The sequence below is a fragment of the Mustela nigripes genome, chromosome 1 (genome assembly GCF_022355385.1).
Source record: "Mustela nigripes isolate SB6536 chromosome 1, MUSNIG.SB6536, whole genome shotgun sequence".
NCBI lineage: Eukaryota > Metazoa > Chordata > Mammalia > Carnivora > Mustelidae > Mustela > Mustela nigripes.
The window spans coordinates 225,110,048-225,121,900 of NC_081557.1; positions in this window are offsets into that span (position 1 = coordinate 225,110,048).

Below are 11,853 nucleotides of genomic sequence, written 5' to 3' on the forward strand. Positions count from 1 at the left end.
TCTAGTTCCATCCATGTTGTCGCAAATGGCAAGATTTCATTTCTTTTGATGGCTGCATAGTATTCCATTGTGTATATATACCACATCTTCTTTATCCATTCATCTGTTGATGGACATCTATGTTCCTTCCATAGTTTGCCTATTGTGGACATTGCTGCTATAAACATTGTCTCCCAGCTAGCTCCAGAAGTTTTATTCTCCTTATCCTTCTGACTATGTTCCTGGATAAAAGGTGAGAAGAAGCAAAACTAAGCTGCTGACATGTGCCTATCAGAATAAGACACTAACCAGGATCTTCAGTGATAAAGAGCCCAACCTAGCTAGAAATCAAATCCTTCTCTAATCGTATCTGCAGTTTCTTCCTGCCACTCTAGCATTTTCTTCTTCTTTAGACTCCATTGTGTATGTGTGTGTATGTGTATATGTGTATGTGTTTGCCTAGCTTTGTTGTCTCTCAACCACATTTTGAGGTTTCTTTTGCCTCCATATTTGGAAGCCAGGCCAGTGCCTTGGATTAGGTTATAATGTCATAATCTATGTAAAAGGCCCAGTGCCCCACTTGTCAAAGTGAAGATTTGGGGGACTAAATACTTAAAAAAATGATCAAAAGTTTGCTTCTTGGGACATCTTAGAACAACTCATGCCAGATGTACCTCATTTCACTTATTGATAATGGTAGTAGACTAACATTTACTAGTGCTCCCTAACCTTTTAAATTCAGATAAAAATGACAAGAGTTGTGCATCCATGCCAGGATGCACTTTGGGCTGAGTTGAGTTGCATCCACCACACATTTTTTTTTCCCCCCTGGGAGTACACTGGAAATAGACAGAAAAAAAAAAAAGTTTGGGGAAACTCTGTCACAGAATAAAAGAATCTGAAGTTCAGTAAGGAGTTTGCAGATTAGTTATACAATAAATTGTTTTAATTAGTTGGTGTATTCGAAATATCTTGAATAAGTGACTTAAGATCATCCTTTAAAACTTTCAGTTTTGACCTGACCATTTATTTCTTCTGTGAACAAATAGTTCATAAAGGAAAAAATAATTTTTTGTAAGAATTTGAAGGTTAGGGTGAGATAGTTTCACAAAAAGATATTTTTTTTATATCTCTGAGAATAAAACTTAGAAAATAATCTGTACTGAGAATAAAGCAAGTGAGAATATAGATATGTAAATTATGCCATTCAGTATAGATTTACTAATCATTAAGAGACTGGCAAGTTCACTTCCTCATAGAATTTGCTTGCTAATGAGGGAGAAGAGAAAATGTTCAGATAAACACGATTTATAAGTAAACACAATTTATAAGTACCAAATAATAACCTCTACTCTGCACCTCATATTACTCAAAATTTATTTTATAATGTCTGAGAACATTTTACATTTTCACATTAATAATACTTTCTGTTAGTTATTTTTCTACTTTGTTTTTAATTTTGGTCTTTTCAGTGGCTAAATGAGTTGACTTTATCTAACAAAACTTAGAATGAGAGAAATTTTACTTCCAGCTTATATCCAAAGTAGTTATTTTTTGTTCTGATATTTGTTGTTTTCTTTTCTTTCTCTTCTCTTTTTTTCTTTTCTTTTCTTTTTTTAAGAGTAGTTTTAGGTGTTCAAGTCCTGTTTCTTGCATCTACTTGCTAGGTAGGCCCTCTTATCTCTCATATACCTAATTCAAGATAAGCAAAGAACCATTTTCCAGAGATTTTCCCTGGAAAAACCCTGAATAGACCCTTAGACATTACATATAATTTTAGAAGTTCTGACTTTCTTGAAAAAAAAGATTAAGTCGTATACAATTAATTCTTAGAATATTTTCATACTGATCATATGAAAATATAGATATGAGATTTATAGCCATTTGTTCTTCAACCAGAAACTTTACAGTACAAGAATGCAGCAGCCATGAATAAGATTTCATATTGCTTTCACCTTCTAGAAGCAAGGAAGACCCAGTTTTATATGATATCCAATTTAATTTAAAAGAAAAAAAACAACTCTAAAGTTTGATACCTTTAATAGTGTAGTAATTATAAATTAGTAGACTTATGAAGAAATTAGAGGATAGCTGTTTATGAAGAACTCCTTATTAGCTTGCAGATTCTAGAATGATTTCTAAGAAACATGGAAGCTGGAAATCTATTACCAAGGGCAGTTTCTCCCTTTAACCTCAGCTCACTTGACACACACTCACACACACACACACACACACACCCCTGCAGGCACACAACACACATGAACACATGCTGAAATAAATAGTATATAGAGACATGAAAAGAAAAAAAAAATGAAAGAACTGATTTCCTTGCTGAGAAAAGAAAAAGTTACTCTTAAATTATTACTTTTATATTTTGAATGAACTTTTAATGCTCTCTTATAAAATTAGTATATATTTATTATAGAAATTCAAGTAATGCAGAAAATTTCACTGAAGAAATTAAAGTGAGTTTATAATCAAAACAGGAAGGATACATTAGAAGACTTGTCTCTGGTATATGCATATCCACATGTATAAACACATGAATATGAATGTAAATTAGACACTGCCAAATTTACCAATATTTAGAGGTATTTTTCATGTTCATGATTAAATATTCTCTGCATTTTACACTTATGTCTACCAGTTTATCCTATAGATAATCACATTTTTAAAAAATTATTTATTTATTTATTTGACAGAGAGAGATCACAGCAAACAGAGAGAGAGAGAGAGAGGGAAGCAGGATCCCCGCCAAGCAGAGAGCCTGATGCGGGACTCGATCCTAGGACCCTGAGATCACGACCGAGAGCCGAAGGCAGTGGCTCAACCCACTGAGCCACCCAGGTGCCCCTAGATAATCACATTTTTAAGCACTTTTTTTTTTGCCAAATTTTAAATTATTTCTAATACTTGTCCTATTTAAATAACCTTGTTGTAATTATGTTTGTATCTTTATGGTTACTATGAAATAAAAAAATCCTAAATGTAGAATAAATGGGAAAAAGACTCTTTCCTTAATGTAAACTGGCAAGTTTATTTGAAGGGATCCTGAAATATTACCCCATTCTGCACTAGCTGTAGCAGCAGAGAAAGAACTGCTGATTTTTCCTTGCACTTGCTATTATTGGAACTTATGACTGTTTTTATTTTTGCAAATGGGATAGGAAATATCTGTTGGCATCTGTACATCCACTTTGTAAATTGTCTGTTAATTTTTTTTGCCCAAATTTATCAGTGTCTTTGTCTCTTTTTGATTTCTAATTCTCCTTACTATTAGGTATATTAAGCATGATATGCATAAGTGAAGTAAATGCTCAATTTTGGAAACTTGCTTTCATACTCTGTCTCTATACTATTTTTTATTTATTTATTTTTTTTTAAACAATTCTTTTTTTTTTTTTTTTAAGATTTTTATTTATTTATTTGACAGAGAGAGATCACAAGCAGGCAGAGAGGCAGGCAGAGAGAGAGGAGGAAGCAGGCTCCCCACTGAGCAGAGAGCCCGATGTGGGCCTCGATCCCAGGACCCTGAGATCATGACCTGAGCCGAAGGCAGCGGCTTAACCCACTGAGCCACCCAGGCGCCCTATACTATTTTTTAATATGCACACTTAAATATCAACATGACCAAATGTTGCAAAATGTTCTTTTAGGCATTGTGCAAAAAGTCTCCCCTGTTATATAAGATAAATGCACAACTCTATTTTGGGCTAGTTTTTTAATTATAGTTTTGTTCTTTTTAAAATTTTTTGTTATTTTAATCACTTGGTGATATCAGGGAAAGTGCACTTCTTAGTCTCCATCTCCTATTTCACCCATGTCCCCATCCATCTCCCCTCTAGTAAACTTCAGTTTCTTCTGTACAGTTAAGAGTTGGCTTCTTGGGGCGCCTGGGTAACTCAGTGGGTTAAGCCGCTGCCTTCGGCTCAGGTCAGGATCTCAGGGTCCTGGGATCGAGTCCCGCATCAGCTCTCTGCTCAGCGGGAAGCCTGCTTCCCTCTCTCTCTCTGCCTGCCTCTCTGACTACTTGTGATTTCTCTCTGTCAAATAAATAAAGAAAAATCTTAAAAAAAAAAAAAAGAGTTGGCTTCTTGGTTTATTTCTTTCTCTCTTTTTTATTCCTTTGTTTATTTGTTTGTTTCTTAAATTCCACATACAAGTGAAATCATGGTATTTGTTTTCCTCTGACTTATTTCACTTAGCATTATGTATATGTATATAGATGCACATGTATGTATATGTACATATGTGCATATATGTATATGTGCGTGTGTGTGTGTGTATGTGTATCACTTCTTTATCCATGCATCAGTAGATGGACTCTTGCTTTGCTTCCTATCTTGGCTATTGTAAATAATGCTGCTGTAAACATAGGGGTGCATATATCCCTTTGAATTAGTGTTTTGTATTTTGAGGGTAAATAGCCAGTAGTGCAACTGCTGGATCATATGAGAGTTCTATTTTTAAGTTTTTGAGGAACTTCCATACTGTTTTTCACAGTAACTGCTCCAGTTTGCATTTCCACCAACAGTGCAAGATGGTTCCTTTTTCTCTATATCCTTCCTAGCACCTGTTGTTTCTTGTATTTTTTATTTTAGCCATTGTGACAGGTTTGAGGTAATAGATCATTGTAATTTTGATTTGCATTTTCCTGATCATGAGTGATGAACATCTTTTCAAGTGTCTGTGGACCCTCTGCATATCTTCTTGGGAGAAATGTCTGTTCATGTCTTCTGCCCATTTTTATTTATTTTTTTAAGGATGTTGAGTATTATAAGTTCTTTATATATTTTTAAGTATTAACTTTTTATCAGATATGTTATTTGTAAATATCTTCTCCCATTCCATAGGTTGCCTTTCAGTTTTCTTGACTATTTCCTTTGCTGTGCAGAAGGTTTTTATTTTGATGTAGCCCCAATAGTCTATTTTTTGTTGTTGTTTGCCTTAGGGAACCTATGTAGAAAAAAGTTGCTATGGCCATTGTCAGAGAATGTAATGTTATTCTTTTACATTTGAAAAGTTTGCTTCTGAAGGGTAAATTTTTACTTAATTTTATATGAAAAAACAAGCCAAATGTCCACATGTCATTTGGTTAATTTCTACGTTTTCACACAATTTTGAAACACCATTATTTTCTGTACAAATAAACACATATAAACAAAGTTATATACACATTCTTTCATACACAATCTTTATATGTTTAGTTTTATTTTATTAACATATAATGTATTATTTGTCCCAGGGATACAGGTCTGTGAATCATCAGACTTACACATTTCATAGCACTCACCATATCACATACCCTCCCCAATGTCTATAAACCAACAACCCTCTCCATATCACCCCTCCTTCCAGAAACCTTCAGTTTGTTTTGTGAGATTAAGAGTCTCTTATGGTTTTCTCCCTCCTGATCCTTTCTTGTTTCTTTTTTCTTTTCCTATTCCCCAAGCCCCTCACTCTGCCTCTCAAATTTCTCATATCAGTGAGATCATATGATAATTATCTTTCTCTGAGTGACTTCTTTCGCTAAGCATAATACCCTCTAGTACCATCCACATCGTTGCAAATGACAAGATTTCATTTTTTGATGGCTGCATAGTATTCCATTATGCACACACACACACACACCCCACACACACATATACATACCACATCATCTTTATCCATTCATCTGTTGATGGACATCTAGATTTTTTCCATTATTTGGTCATTGTGGACATTGCTGCTATAAACATTCGGGTGCACGTGCCCCTTCGGATCACTATGTTTGTATCTTTAGGGTAAATACCCAGTAGTGCAATTGCTGCATCGTAGGGTAGCTCTATTTTCAACTTTTTGAGGAACCTCCACACTGTTTTCCAGAGTGGTTGCACCAGCTTACATTCCCACCAACAGTGTAAGAGGGTTCCACTTTCTCTGTATCCTTACCACCATCTGTCATTTCCTGACTTGTTAATTTTAGCCACCTGGTGTGAGGTGGTATCTCATTGTGGTTTTGATTTGTTTTTCCCTGATGCTGAATGATGTGGAGCATTTTTTCATGTGTCTGTTGGCCATCTGGATGTCTTCTTTGCAGAAATGTCTGTTCATGTCCTCTCTGCCCATTTCTTCATTGGATTATTTGTTCATTGGGTGTTGAGTTTGATAAGCTCTTTATAGATTTTGGATACTAGTCCTTTATCTGACATGTAATTTGCAAATATCTTCTCCGATTCTGTCAGTTGTCTTTTGGTTTTGTTGACTGTTTCCTTTGCTGTGCAAAATCTTTTGATCTTGATGAAGACCCAAAAGATCATTCTTGCCCTTGCTTCCTTGCCTTTGGTGATGTTTCTAGGAAGAAATTACACAGCTGAGGTCGGAGAGGTTGCTGCCTGTGTTCTCCTCAAGGATTTTAATAGATTCCTGTCTCACATTGAGGTCTTTCATCCATTTTGAGTCTATTTTTGTGTGTGGTGTAAGCAAGTGGTCTGGTTTCATTCTTCTGCATCTGGTTGTCCAATTTTCCCAACACCATTTGTTGAAGGGACTGTCATTTTTCCATTGGGAAGTCCTTCCTGCTTTTTTGAGGATTAATTGACCGTAGAGTTGAGGGTCTATTTCTGGGCTCTCTGTTCTGTTCCATTGATCATGTGTCTGTTTTTGTGCCAGTACCATACTGTCTTAATGATTACAGCTTTGTAATATAACTTGAAGTCTAGAACTATGATGCCACCAACTTTGGCCTTTATTTCAACATTCCTCCTACTGTTCAGGGTGTTTCCTGGTTCCATATAAATTTTAAGATTATTTGTTCTATTTCTTTGAAAAAAGTGAATGGGATTTTGATAGGGATTGCATTAAATGTGCAGATTGCTTTGTTAGCATAGACATTTTCACAATATTTGTTCTTCTGATACATGAGTATGGAACGTTTTTCCATTTCTTTGTGTCTTCCTCAATTTCTTTCATGAGTACTTTGTAGTTTTCTGAGTAAAGATTCTTTGCCACTCTGATTAGGTTTATTCCTAATCTTATAGTTTTGGGTGCAATTGTAAATGGAATTGACTCCTTAATTTCTCTTTCTTCTGTTTTGCTGGTGGTGTATAGAAATGCAACTGATTTCTATGCATTGATTTTTTATATCCTGACACTTTACTGAATTCCTATACAAATTCTAGCAATTTTGGAGTGGAGTCTTTTGGGTTTTCCACATAAAGTATCATATCATCTGCAAAGAGTGAGAGTTTGACTTTTTTTTGCTGATTTGGATGCCTTTAATTTCTTTTTGTTGTCTAATTGCTGAGGCTAGCACTTCTAGTACTATGTTGAATAGCAGTGTTGATAGTGGACATCCTTGCCATGTTCCTGACCTTAGGGGAAAAGCTTTCCCCCATTGAGAATGAAATTCGCTGTGGATTTTTCATAGATGTCTTTGTTGATATTGAGGTATGTACCCTCTATCCCTACACTTTGAAGAGTTTTGATCAAATAAGGATGCTATACTTTGTCAAATGCTTTTTCAGCATCTATTGAGATTATCATATAGTTCTTGATCTTTCTTTTCTTAGTGTGTTGTATGACATTGATTGCTTTGCAGATGTTGGACCAACCTTGAAGCCCAGGAATAAATCCCACTTGGTTGTGGAGAATAATCCTTTTAATGTACTGTTGGATCCTATTGGCTAGTATTTTGGTGAGAATTTTTGCATCTGTGTTCATCAAGGATATATAATTCTTTCTGATGGGGTCCTTGTCTGGTTTTAGGATCAAGGTAATGCTGGCCTCATAAAATTAGTTTGGAAGTTTTCCTTCCATTTCTACTTTTTGGAACAGTTTCAGGAGAATAGCTATTAATTCTTCTTTAAATGCTTGGTAGAATTCCCCTGGGAAGCTGTGTGGTCATGGGCTCTTGTTTTTTTGGAGATTATTGATTACTGCTTCAATATCCTTACTGGTTATGGGTCTGTTCAGGTTTTCTATTTCTGCCTGGTTCAGTTGTGGTAGTTTATACATCTCTAGGAATGTATCCTCTTTTTCCAGATTGTCAAATTTGCTGGCATGTAGTTGCTCATAATATGTTCCTATAATTGTTTGTATTTCTTTGGTGTCGGTTGTGATCTCTCCTTTTTCATTCATGATTTTATTTTTGGGGGTCCTTTCTCTTTTCCTTTTGATAAGTCTGGCCAGGGGTTTATCAATCTTACTAATTCTTTCAAAGAACCAGCTCCTAGTTTCGTTGATTTGTTCTAATGTTATTTTGGTTTCCATTTCATTGATTTCTGCTCTGATATTTATTACTTCTCTTCTCCTGCTGGGTTTGGGCTTTCTTTGCTGTTCTTTCCCCAGCTTCTTTAGGTGTAGGGTTAGGTTGTAACTTGAGACTTTTCTTTTTTCGTGAGAAAAACTTGTATCACTATATACATTCCTCTCAGGACTGCCTTTGCTGTGTCCCACAGATTTTGAACAGTTGTGTTTTCATTTTCATTTTTTTTCCCATGATTTTTTTCAATTCTTCTTTAACTTACTGGTTGACCCATTCATTCTTTAGTATGATGTTCTTTAGCCTCCATGTATTTGTATTCTTTCCTAATTTCCTCTTGTGATTGACTTCTAGCTTCAGATCATTGTGGTCTGAAAATATGCAGGGAATGATCCCAGTCTTTTGGTACCAGTTGAGACCTGATTTGTGACTCAGAATGTGATCTATTCTGGAGAGTGGTTCATGTGCACTAGAAAAAAATGTGTACTCTGTTGCTTTGGGATGGAATGTTCTGAACATATCTGTGGTGTCCATCTGGTCCAGTGTGTCATTTAAGGCCTTAATTTCCTTGTTGATCTTTTGCTTCAATGATCTGTGCATTTCAGTGAGGGGTTGTTAAAATCACCTACTAATATTGTATTATTGTCAATGTGTTTCTTTGATTTTGTTATTAATTAGTTTTGATAATTGTCTGCCCAAGGTGGAATTGCATCACCCTTGCCAGGGGCCAGTCTAAGTAATCTGCTCAGGATTGCTCTTGGTAGCTTTTGTTCCCTGAATGCTTTCCATAGAGCTCTTTCAGAAAGTGGTTGATTTTCTGTTCCTAGAATTGCTGCTCTTCTTTTCTTCTATCTCTTGGTGAGTTTGTACGTGTTCAGAATGGTTTGATAACTATCTAGCTAAACTCCTGGGACCCGATGCCATTTCAGTCTGCTACTCGTCCACCATCTTCACACATAATCTTTTAAGAATCTTGCCATTCTATTTAAAAATCTACTTATGTATTCTTCACCATGTAATGTAGTTTAATATGCTATTATATCCAGATCATACAAATCCCTTCTCACTGTTGTTCACTTTTATAGTTTTCTTGAAAATTGTGATGGAAATATTTTCTCACATTAATTCAAATATCACTTAGCTTAGTTACAATAGGATATTGGGGTATTTAATTAGACTATATTAAATTTAGATATTAGTCTGTGGACAACTCATATCTTATAGAGGTTTCCTAGAACAGTTTACCACAATGACTTATGAATCAGAAAATAGAAAAAATCAGAAATCAGAAATCAGAAAAAATCAGAAAATCTGCCATTGAAGATTCTTTGGTATCTATATGGATGATCTATTTTTTTCTCTTTTACCTTCACCTACTGATATAATGAATATCATTGTTCATATTATCTAACATACCTAAGTTAAATACTGTAATAATGTAAATAATGTAATATTTATAATATTTTATTATAAATAATGTAATATTTGGAAATTATATATATTATTTTTAAATATATATACATATATATGTATATATACTATGTATTACTATATATATAGTCTATATATATAGTAATATATATATATAGTAAAATAAGGAAGGATGTGGTTGTCTTCCTCACTAGACAAAATCTAGGTTTCAATTTTGTTTTCTTTTTGCAATACTTGTCTGTACATGAGACCCTCCCAATCAGTCTTTAATCCTCACAACTCCACAAAAATAGCTTTCATGATATTATAAATAGTACCAAGAGCCAAATCCTTCAGAACTCATATGACAATTTTATGTCCTTATTTTAACATCTTAGCTGCATTTTAAGGCAAATTACATTTCCATTATGCTCCACTTAATTGGACTTCAATCACATTGGCTTCCCATTATCTGTCTTTTCTTACTATCTTTCTTCTTCAACTAGAATTCTAATTATTAAAGTGCTAAAGGTTTCTATTCTTCCTTTCACTGTTCTGTTTTCAGTGATTTTATGCAGTCTCAAGATTTCATATACTTATGTCTTTCCAGTTTACTTCCCAAGCCCTGAACTTCACCCTTAGTTTTAGAAGCACATAATGCTATACTATCTAAGATACTATTGTATTTTGTTTATCACATGTTTTATTTAGGAATTTCAAAATCTCTGTATCCTTAATATCAGTTTCTGAGTCTTCCCATGTTATATTTAGCATGTTTGTTATTGGGAATGTATTAACTTACTGAAAAAAAGTTATTTGTTTTATGCTCTGAAGAAGTAGAAGGATTATGGGATTTAGCTGTTAAATAAAGCTAGTATATTTTTAATAAATAAGTAACTGTCCAGAAAATATGAATTGGTAAAATTTTCTTAAGGGAAAGATAAAATATGAAAATAGCATTTAATTATGGGATAAAGTATGATGAAAATTTTTTTCCAAAAAATTTTCATCAAATTTTAAGAATTAAATATTAAAATTTAAAATTTTAATATTTAATTATAATGTATTAGCCTACCCATATTATTTTATCCACTTTAATCTGTGATTGCTTTCTAAAAGATCTGGCTAACAGGTATGGAAAAGTTTACAAGGCAATTTGAACAATGTCAAGAAGATGAACCATTATCTTGTTGGTTTTAAGAAGTCCGTGAAAATTATTTAGTGTCAGAATGATAAACAGATCTGCACATTACAAATTCTCCCTCACTCCACAGTGAGTTGAAGGGTGGACTACTACAAAAAATAATAATCTTTTCAGGTGAAAGTTAGAATTGTCTGTACATTGGCATTGGGTAGGTAAGGAGAATTTTAATTTCAGAAATAATAATATATACAATTTAGTAAAAACAACTTTGTGCTAGGCACTGCTTAAAGTGCTTTATCTCTATTATCTCACTTAGTCCACCTGAATGGGTGCTTTATTATTGTTTCCAATTCGTAGATGAACAGAGGAAAGCAGAGGCATTTAGGTCATATTTCTCAGACCACATAGTTTTTAGATAGTGCATACAGTATTTGAATCCAATCAACTTGCCCCTGAGACATTGGTATGAGAGCTCTAAAATTACAGCTTTCCAATATATCTAACCTGGAGATGTAGGAGGATATACAAGCCATAAATGTAGGAGTGGGGAATATTTAATCATTAAGAAATATTGAGTATTTTTGTCATGTTAATGCAGTCTAGAATTTCAAGCTTATTCTTCTTGCAAGATGGAGGAACGAACCTTCAAAGTCATAGAATTTAATAAGAGAAGACTCATTATTGGTGTCTGGGTGGCTCAGTGGGTTAAAGCCTCTGTCTTAGGCCCAGGTCATGATCCCAGGATCCTGGGATCTAGCCCTGCATTGGACTCTCTGCTAAGCAGGGAGCCTGCCTCTCCCTCTCTCTCTGCCTGCCTCTCTGCTTACTTGTGATTTCTGTCTGTCAAATAAATAAATAAAATCTTTAAAAAAAGAGAGAGAGAGAGAGAGAGAAGACTCATTACATTTTCAGTTGTGGATCTTGGGTTATTTGGGAAAAGTGTCCATCAGGCTATTAGGTATACTACTCTGATTTTAGAAGAGAAACTCATCCAGGGTATATAATTTATGGAGGTGTCATCATTTAAAGTGATAGCTGAATTTGTGGAAACATATGAATTCCCATGAGAAAGAATTTA